The sequence below is a fragment of the Coptis chinensis genome, chromosome 3 (genome assembly GCF_015680905.1).
Source record: "Coptis chinensis isolate HL-2020 chromosome 3, ASM1568090v1, whole genome shotgun sequence".
NCBI lineage: Eukaryota > Viridiplantae > Streptophyta > Magnoliopsida > Ranunculales > Ranunculaceae > Coptis > Coptis chinensis.
This window is the reverse complement of record NC_141458.1, coordinates 119,281,420-119,291,019: the sequence shown is the minus strand read 5'-3', so window position 1 is coordinate 119,291,019 and position 9,600 is coordinate 119,281,420.

Below are 9,600 nucleotides of genomic sequence, written 5' to 3'. Positions count from 1 at the left end.
AGTGCACATTCAATTTTTGCCAGCACATCACCAGTTGCCTCCATTACCCCTGCCTGATAAAGCACTGCCTTAGATTAGATTTACTTCTATTATCAATACAAGTATGCAAACCATGTTGAGCATTTTTTTTTTTTTTTTTTTTTTTTCTAAAGTCTTAAAGTCTTAAAACCCGTCTCTCGAGTTCATAGTTAACATGATTTTTTTGGATTCTAATTGTAATTGGTAATTGTAATTATATAGGAAAGGCTCATCTATTTTTTTAATACGGAATAATTATGTTATTAATAATTGGAAATAATTATATAATTTAAGTGATATTAGGGAGGCTTTTCTAAATTATTAATTAATAGGGAGTTTGTTATAATTTTTGTGAGGAGGTGTTTCAAAATTAAGCAACTATGGGGATTACAAATTGCCTACTCGACAATGGAGAGGGGTTCCTAAATACCCATATTAGGGAGGCTTTTCTAAATTATTAATTAATAGGGAGTTTGTTATAATTTTTGTGAGGAGGTGTTTCAAAATTAAGCAACTATGGGGATTACAAATTGCCTACTCGACAGTGGAGAGGGGTTCCTAAATACCCGGCTATCATATAGTGTAGAGATGTAAACTTCTAGATACGGCACATGCATGTCACATGATAGGCACCTTGTAAATATGTATATATACACGACTTTGGGTTAATGAAAGATAATGAAAACCTAAATTAAACATGGTATCAGCCTAACAGACGATCCAAAATACCGCTACTCTTCCGCCTACTATCTTCTACACCTTTCTTATACAACCTCTTCTCATTAGTCTATTTTAGTTTATCCTTCTCAATCTTCTCTCATTAGTCTATTTTAGTTTTTCCTCGATCGACAAGGCGAATGCAATTATAGGTTCTCTGTTAATTGACTTTAAAATATTTGCAAAATACACCACGTTCAGTGTGAGCTCAATTCTAAGGGGATATTTGTTTTTGACTCTTATAAGACGTGGACTAGTGATTTTGGACATTTTTTTAGTTTGTTTTTTGACTCTTAGAGAGCATCACCAATGGATTGTGTAAATTTACACAGCCACGTATAGGCTCCACATAGTAGCCACATGTGTTTTTAAAATAGATTTATACAATAAGTTTAATGTGTAAAAAAACACATCCAATATTGAATAAATGTAAACTTTTGCAAAATGTATAAAAACAAGTGGTGTTGGCTTTCCATTGGTTTAAAATAATGAGAATACAAAACTTATGAAGTCTCATTTTTTTAAGTAGTAGGTAGTTATAACTAATTGAGTTTAAAAATGTATAAAATTATTTTAATTTTTAAACATATGTTTACACATTTTTAAACTAAAAGTGTTTTTACACATCTCCATTAGTAGACAACTTTTAGAGTTGGATGTTTAAATTTACAATAAAAGTGGCTTACACAATCCCATTAGTCATGCTTTTATAAGAGGCATTCTTCTAGAAATGTCTTATAAGAGACATGATTTCTATAAGTACCAAAACTGAATTTACTACAATTTTGTAAGTCTTGTAAACTAGAAAAAATGCTCCAAGCCCAATACCCCTAGCCCTCATTCTCTCTTCTTCCTTCTAAACTTTTTGGCTTTCACTACCCAAGCCGCCACAACCATTAATTGCCTCCATTGCTCATGCTGATCCACCGTGAGTGCACATTCAATTTTTGCCAGCACATCACCAGTTGCCTCCATTACCCCTGCCTGATAAAGCACTGCCTTAGATTAGATTTACTTCTATTATCAATACAAGTATGCAAACCATGTTGCGCATTGGTTTTTTTTTTTTTTTTTTTTTTTTTTTTTCTAAAGTCTTAAAGTCTTAAAACCCGTCTCTCGAGTTCATAGTTAACATGATTTTTTTGGATTCTAATTGTAATTGGTAATTATAATTATATAGGAAAGGCTCATCTATTTTTTTAATACGGAATAATTATGTTATTAATAATTGGAAATAATTATATAATTTAAGTGATATTAGGGAGGCTTTTCTAAATTATTAATTAATAGGGAGTTTGTTATAATTTTTGTGAGGAGGTGTTTCAAAATTAAGCAACTATGGGGATTACAAATTGCCTACTCGACAATGGAGAGGGGTTCCTAAATACCCATATTAGGGAGGCTTTTCTAAATTATTAATTAATAGGGAGTTTGTTATAATTTTTGTGAGGAGGTGTTTCAAAATTAAGCAACTATGGGGATTATAAATTGCCTACTCGACAGTGGAGAGGGGTTCCTAAATACCCGGCTATCATATAGTGTAGAGATGTAAACTTCTGGATACGGCACATGCATGTCACATGATAGGCACCTTGTAAATATGTATATATACACGACTTTGGGTTAATGAAAGATAATGAAAACCTAAATTAAAGGGTTTATTCGATTTTGGCCCCACTTTTAATAGGGTATTCAGCGTTTGGCTCCTGTAAGTTGCTTAATTCGTTTTTGGCCCCAGTTCTGTCAGTTGACTGAGTCAACTTTAACGGTTCCGTGTCATATTTTCATAATGGCAATTTTACCCTTCACGTGACTTGCACATGGAACTTGTAAATTTCAGTTTCGATTTATTTCGATCTTGAATTTCAATACAATTCCATTTCGTTGATTTCGATTTAAATGACCATCTAAATTAAAAAATCAACGGCTTGGATGTTAGTTTTTACATATCACGAGAAGTCAAGGAGTTAGTTTATAATTAGGGTACTAAAATTACTAATTAATAATTACCCTAACAATTAGGGTTTAAGGTTACTTACAAAATTTGGGGGTTTTTTCCAATTATAATTTATTTGTAAAATTGAACATAAATTGGCCCAAATTATACTATATAAATTGGGGCTTTTGTCAAATTAGACTTCTATTGTGCATACTGTACATAAATTGGCCCAAATTACATGTACACAAATAGGGGCTTTCGTCAAATTATGGTTATATTGTGTATATTATTGAAGATAAATTGACCCTAATTACACGTAACAAATTAGGTGTTTTATCCAATTAGGGTTCTATTTTGCAAAGTGAACACTATTGAATTGTGGGATTTTAGTATATTTTTTAAAAAAATTATTCAATTTAAATATATTTTTATTTTTGGCCCCTCTTTTAACAAAACTTTTAAGCTTTTAGCCCCTCCTCCATTAAAGGACTATGGGAGCAACATTCAAAACTCCAACAGCTAGTAGCTAATAACCCTTGGATGCTAACCGTAAGATTTCGACATGTGTCATTTTGTTTTGTTTCAAAAAAAAAGTCACGTGTGGCACATGTGAGGGGTATTTCGGCCATTTTGAAATTATGAAGAGCAAAACATACGGAACAGTTAAAGTTGACTCAGTCAACTGACAGAACTGGAGCCAAAAATGAATTAAGCAACTTAAAGGAGCCAAACGCTGAATACCTATTAAAAGTGGGGCCAAAATCGAATAAACCCTAAATTAAACATGATATCAGCCTAACAGACGATCCAAAATACCGCTACTCTTCCGCCTACTATCTTCTACACCTTTCTTATACAACCTCTTCTCATTAGTCTATTTTAGTTTATCCTTCTCAATCTTCTCTCCATGACCAGACTCTACAATCACATTAGTGAATACCTTCGATTTCTTCAATTTCTTCGTCCTTACTACTCAAGAAACCCTTCTCTGTTTCGTTCACTTTGTTACTAAACATAATATATAATGACGACTAACGACTAACGACGCGACTCACTCAGGCACGAATTCTCATGGTGCATCCACCACTTCTGCCTCATCTTTGGCAACTAGTTCCTTGGGGCCTCATATTTCTTTGTCTGCCCCAAATGTCAGTCACTTTCTCAAGTTGAATGATAGTAATTATTTGGCGTGGCTTCGTCAGATGGAGTCGTTTCTTAATGGCCATGGTTTTATGAAGTATGTTGATGGTTCCTTTCCAGCCCCAGTTCAGACTCTGCCTACCAACAATACTGAACATGTTACTGTTAACCCTGCTTATATGTCGTGGTATCAAACTAATCAGCTTATTGTTAGTTATATTACATCTACTCTCATTGAGTCTCTATTGGGTATTATTGTTAGCACCACCACATCTCACTCTACTTGGGAGTGTCTTTCGTAGTCACTTTGCACAACAGTCAGTCGCTAATGCTGCCAATATTCGGTTTCAACTTCTTGATATTAGCAAAGGAACCAAAACTGTTTATGAGTTTCTTCAGTACACAAAATCCTTAAGTGATTCTCTTGTTTCTATTAGTGAATCGGTTGCGAACAGGGATCTTGTGCATTATATTCTGCGTGGTTTGGGTCCTGATTTTAAAATGATTGTGACTGCCATTCTTAATTTTCCTCCATTGCCACAGTATGAGGATCTTCGTGCTAGCCTCCTTTCTTTTGAGACACAGATTGCTCATTCTACTTCTGTGGTGCCTCCTCATATAGTTTTACTTGCGAATGCATTTGTCCCTACTACACCTTATGGTCAGCAGCCTCCTTATGGTAATAGGAATAATCGTGGGAATCAACAACACAACAAAAACAACAACATAGGTAACAATGGATATTGGAACAATAATAGAGGCAATACTGGGAACTAGAACCGTAACAGAGGCAACAACTGGAATTGGAACAGTAATAGATGTAATAATGGTAACTTAAATCGAAGTAATTTTCCTGGTATTATTGGTACTTCTCCCGCCATTCAGTGCTATTCTTGTGGAAACTTTAGCCATATTGCTTCTTCATGCCCTCATCGCATTCCCTCCCAGTTTCAACAAACTGTATTTGCTGGCTTACAATAGGGTCCACAGATGGTTCCTAATTGCTATTCTGATACAGGAGTAACACATCACATGACTAGCTCTACTGATTCTATGTTGTATCCTACTCCATATAATGGTAATGACTCAATTCTTTTTGGCAACGGTACTTATCTTAGTATATCCCATACTGGTACTATTCCTCTTCAATTAGGTAGTCTCATCTTAACAATGCCTATCATGTTCCTGCTATGACCAAAAATTTGTTGTCTATTGCTAAGTTCACAAAAGATAATAATGTTAGTTTTACCTTTCATCCTTCTGGTTATTCTATTACTGATTCCAAGTCGGGTCCTACTCTTTTTTTTAGGGCCCATGTAAGGATGGTCTTTAACCTGTCTCCCACAGTTCTCCTTCCCCTCAAGCTTTTGTTGCAGTTTCTTCTCACATGTGGCACAATAGGCTTGGCCATCCTAATGTCAAGACCTTGTCGGTCTTATTTAGGGTCTAGTAAATTGTTAGGTCCAAAATTTACATTTGGATGCTCTTTTTGTAAAGGTTGTGCTCAAGGTAAATCCACACACCTTCCTTTTTCTATTAGTAATGAAATAAGTGCCCAATTTCCTTTTTTCCTTGTGCATTCTGATGTGTGGATGTCTCCTGTATTATCTGTTTTTGGTTATCGCTACTATGTGTTATTTACTAATGATTTTACACGTTACGCTTGGATATTTCCCATGCGTCATAAGAGTGAAGTTTTCACCCATTTTCAAACTTTTCTTAATCGTGTACGAAATTTGTTTAATAGCACTATTAAATATTTTCAGAGTGATGGGTGGTGAGTATGTTAGTACAAAATTTGCTGATTTTTGTCGCTTTATGGGTATTCATCACCGTCTCACACACTAGAACAAAACGGTTTTGTTGAACGTAAGCATCGTCATATTGCCGACATGGCACGTACAATACTAGCGACTTCTTTTGCTCCTCTTAACCTTTGGGTTGAGGCAGTGTCCACCGCGGTTATCTTATTAACCGCCTTCCTACCCTTGTTCTTCATTGGGCTTCTCCTTATTCCTGTCAGTTTGGTCGTTCTCCCTCTTATTTTGATCTTCGTATTTTTGGTTGTGCATGTTACCCGCACTCAGGGGATTATGTTTTTAACAAATTGTTGCCAAGATCTGCTGAGTGTGTCTTTGTAGGGTACAGTACGTGCACATCACAAAGGATACATGTGCCTTGATCCAAAGACAAACAGGGTGTATATTTCTCGTCATGTTCAGTTTTATGAGTCAGTATTCCCTTATGTTCTTTGTACATCGCATGATTATTCCTCTGAAGCTCCTGAGTATGTTAAGCTGGAGCTTACTCCTATTGAACAGCTTACCATCTACCTTTGCATCTGACATTTTAGTAAAACGTACCTCTCTTTCTTCTGGTCGCACATTTGAGAGGTCGTCTCCTATTCTTACTGAGCTACTACCTGCACAAGATCATTCTTCTAGTGTTCCTCCTGTTCATTATGAGGTTCCTGCACTGAGTACTTCTGATGGTTCAGATAGTGCACATATGCCATTGAGTGTTTCATCTACTAGTACTTCCTCTTCCAGAGCATTGTTACACCCACAGCTCCTAATCCACAGACCGATCTTTCGCATCACTATGGTACTCGTCTCCGGGATGGTATTCGTCAACCTCTCATTCGCACTGATGGCACTGTACGCTATCCCCTTCCCAAGGCCTATGCAGCACACCTTGCTTCTTTTCCAGCTGAGCCGACTTGTTATTCTCAAGCAGTTTGAATTCCAGAATGGCGTGTTGCTATGACAGATGAGTTCAATGCCTTGCTTAAGAATTGAACTTGGTCAGTATTGCCTCCTTCATTATCTCAGAACATAGTGGATCTGTAACGCCCGTATTTAAAATATGTATTTTTCTATTTATTAATTAATTAAATTATTTATTTAAAAATCGGTTGGATTGGATTTGGGATACTGGGCCCGATTTTAGGCGAAGTGCGTGTTGGTTTGGGTTTCAAACCCAAGTATATAATCACATTGTTCTGGAAAATAGGGTTCATAGAGAATAAAATATATTAAAAATGGAGGCAGAGATAGAAACTCGTTTGCTAGAGCGTTGGAGCGCAACGATTCGGACGATGACGATTCGTCGAGCTGTTAGTAAATGTGAGTAGCTATTTTTGCTATTTCACCGAATTTATAGTTCAACCGGCCAGATATCTTTGTTAAAAGTTTACGCTCATATTTTCGGTTCATTATTTTGTTATTAGCATTCGTCCTGTTTTGAAACTCATATTGTTCATACTGTTGAGACTGTATTTTGTCCTGCTCATACTGTTATTAGCATTCGTCCTGCTCATACTGTTAAAAATTGGTTAAACTGTATTTTTGAAACTCTGTTGAGACTCGGAGATCGACAAAGTCGTTAAAAATACCTTAAACTAACCTTTGTATTGAACTCGTTTTACTGTTGTGCATGGGTTGTTTTTGTTTTGGTCGATGTCGGGAGTTTAGAGAATGGACGTCGGGATTGAAATGGGTGGTTGAACTGTCGGTGGTAGTGGGGAGTTTGGGCGTTGATTGAAACTTCAAGGACGCGAGAATGGCGGTGGCCGAACCGGTTGTTGGGCTGTTTTTTTGGTTTAATTGGAGTGTGGGGCTATATGTTAGACTGGTGTATAGTTGATTGTAGTGTGTGGGGCTGTCGAAGGAGGGTTGTCAAAGCTCAGAGAGAAGCCATTAATGGCGGCGGGAATTTGTCTAAGATCTAGTTTGGTGAAGTTTGGATTTAAGGATTTGAAGTTTTTGTTTTTATTAATGTTGTTTGGTTTTTATGGGGATTACAATCGGTGGCTTAAGAGAGGAGGACGAGTGGTGGCCGGACTTGAGGAGCTGGTGGAGGAAGAAGCTTGGAGGAAGAAGAATTGTTGACCGGCTGGGCCTGGGGCTTGAGCTTGAGGCTTGGGCCCGGGTTTGTTTTGTTTTGGTTGGGACGACCTTATTTTGTTTTGGTTGGGCCGATTTTTTTTTGTATTGCTTGGCCCGATCCATATTAGTTTAAACTGTTTTGGGCCAGTTTGGTTCAAAGTTTTTGGGCCCAATTTTAGTTTGTTTTGTTTGGGCCTTTTCCAATTAGTTTTTGGGCCTGTTTCTAATATTGCTTGGGGCCACCCATAGGGACTTAAGAGATCAAAAACGTCTTTCAACATTTAGACTTTTGGGTTAAGGTTTAGGTTTGGCTGTTGGGTCCGAACCATTACCTTAATCATGAGCCCATAAGCCATTGACCTTGACCACCTTTATGAACCTTGGCTATGACCGAACCTGTTGAAGATAGAGATGACAGTTTGACTTTGACCATGACGTGTTGACTTTGACGTTGACCGTTGACTTTGACCGTTGAGTGGGGAATGTTGACTTTTTCCAGTTTTTCACATGTTTAAGAATATGGACAAATGTAGTAATAAAATATTATCGAATATTATATAACGTTGTTTGTCATTATCTAATTAAGATTTAACGTGAGTAGTGTGTAAAACATATATATATTGGGCTTTGATTGTGAACTGTGGACTGTTTAATTGTGTTACATTTTATGTTGTAAATTGTATGGACAAATCAAATGCTAAAATGCTGTGGAAGCTTGTATAAATTTGGTGGTCATTATCTAATTAAGATTTGACATTGATATTGTGACATTATATCATATGTTGGTATATATATATTAAATGCAATAGTTTTGGAGAAATAAATATATAGACACTCCATTATTTTATCTGTGAGATACTAGTAGAGTATTTGTAGTAATTTCCCATGGGATTGTGGCGTAGTGCAATAATATATTGGCACGTGAAAGAATGAAAGTGGTTATGAGATATAATTGAGATATTTCTAAATATTGTGGCTTAGTGCAATAAGGTAATTGACTTGCACGTGATATAGTGGAATGATTATGAGTCATAAATGTATGACACCTGAATAAATTACGTAACGAAAATCCTAGAACCTGACTACCACAACTCATGTGATTTGCCATATGTGGGCGTATGTGATATGATTGGCCCTTGTGTAGGGTGTATATATATATGAGATGTTGATTGACCCATGTGTTGGGCAATCGTAGCCGAATAGTGGCTTGATTATTCCGTTCGCAAAATAGAACTAGACGCGCGATATTTTATGCCGAATAGTGGCAGTACTTGCATAATGGCTTCCATGTGAGGGTTTTTGTTGCGGCATCCATTTCGAGGTAGTTCTGAACGGAGTGGTTCATTATGTAAGGGGAGGCATGTGGATGTACATGTCGGCGTTGGGAAGCGATTGTGGTAGCCGTGGAAACTAGGTAAGACATAGATACGACGTGAATTTTAGGAACACACAAAGAAAGCCTTAATTAATATAATTATGGTAATATGTTGGTTAATGATATATCTTTAGGTAGATGATTGTATATGCTTGGCTGGTTATAGTTTAGTTAGAACCTAAAACCTCGTGGAGGAACTAAATGCCTTTTATTATGTGTATGGTTTGTTGTGTGGTTAGTGGGAAGTTAAAGGCCTCGGTGGAGGAACTACCTGCCTTAATTATTGTACTTAAGGATGTTGTATTAGTCGTTGAAAGTTAAGGCGCCTCGATGGAGGAACTAACTGCCGTATGGATTGTGTATATATATGTATAATTATATATTGTATTCTAGAGCTACTCACACCAAAGCATTTTTATAATCTTGACCGATTTGCATGTTTGTTTATCGGGTGTGTTCATTAAATGAACATAGTTGATAAGTTTTGACGGAGTTTAGTGTTGAAGAAGATTGGTTCTTTGCTT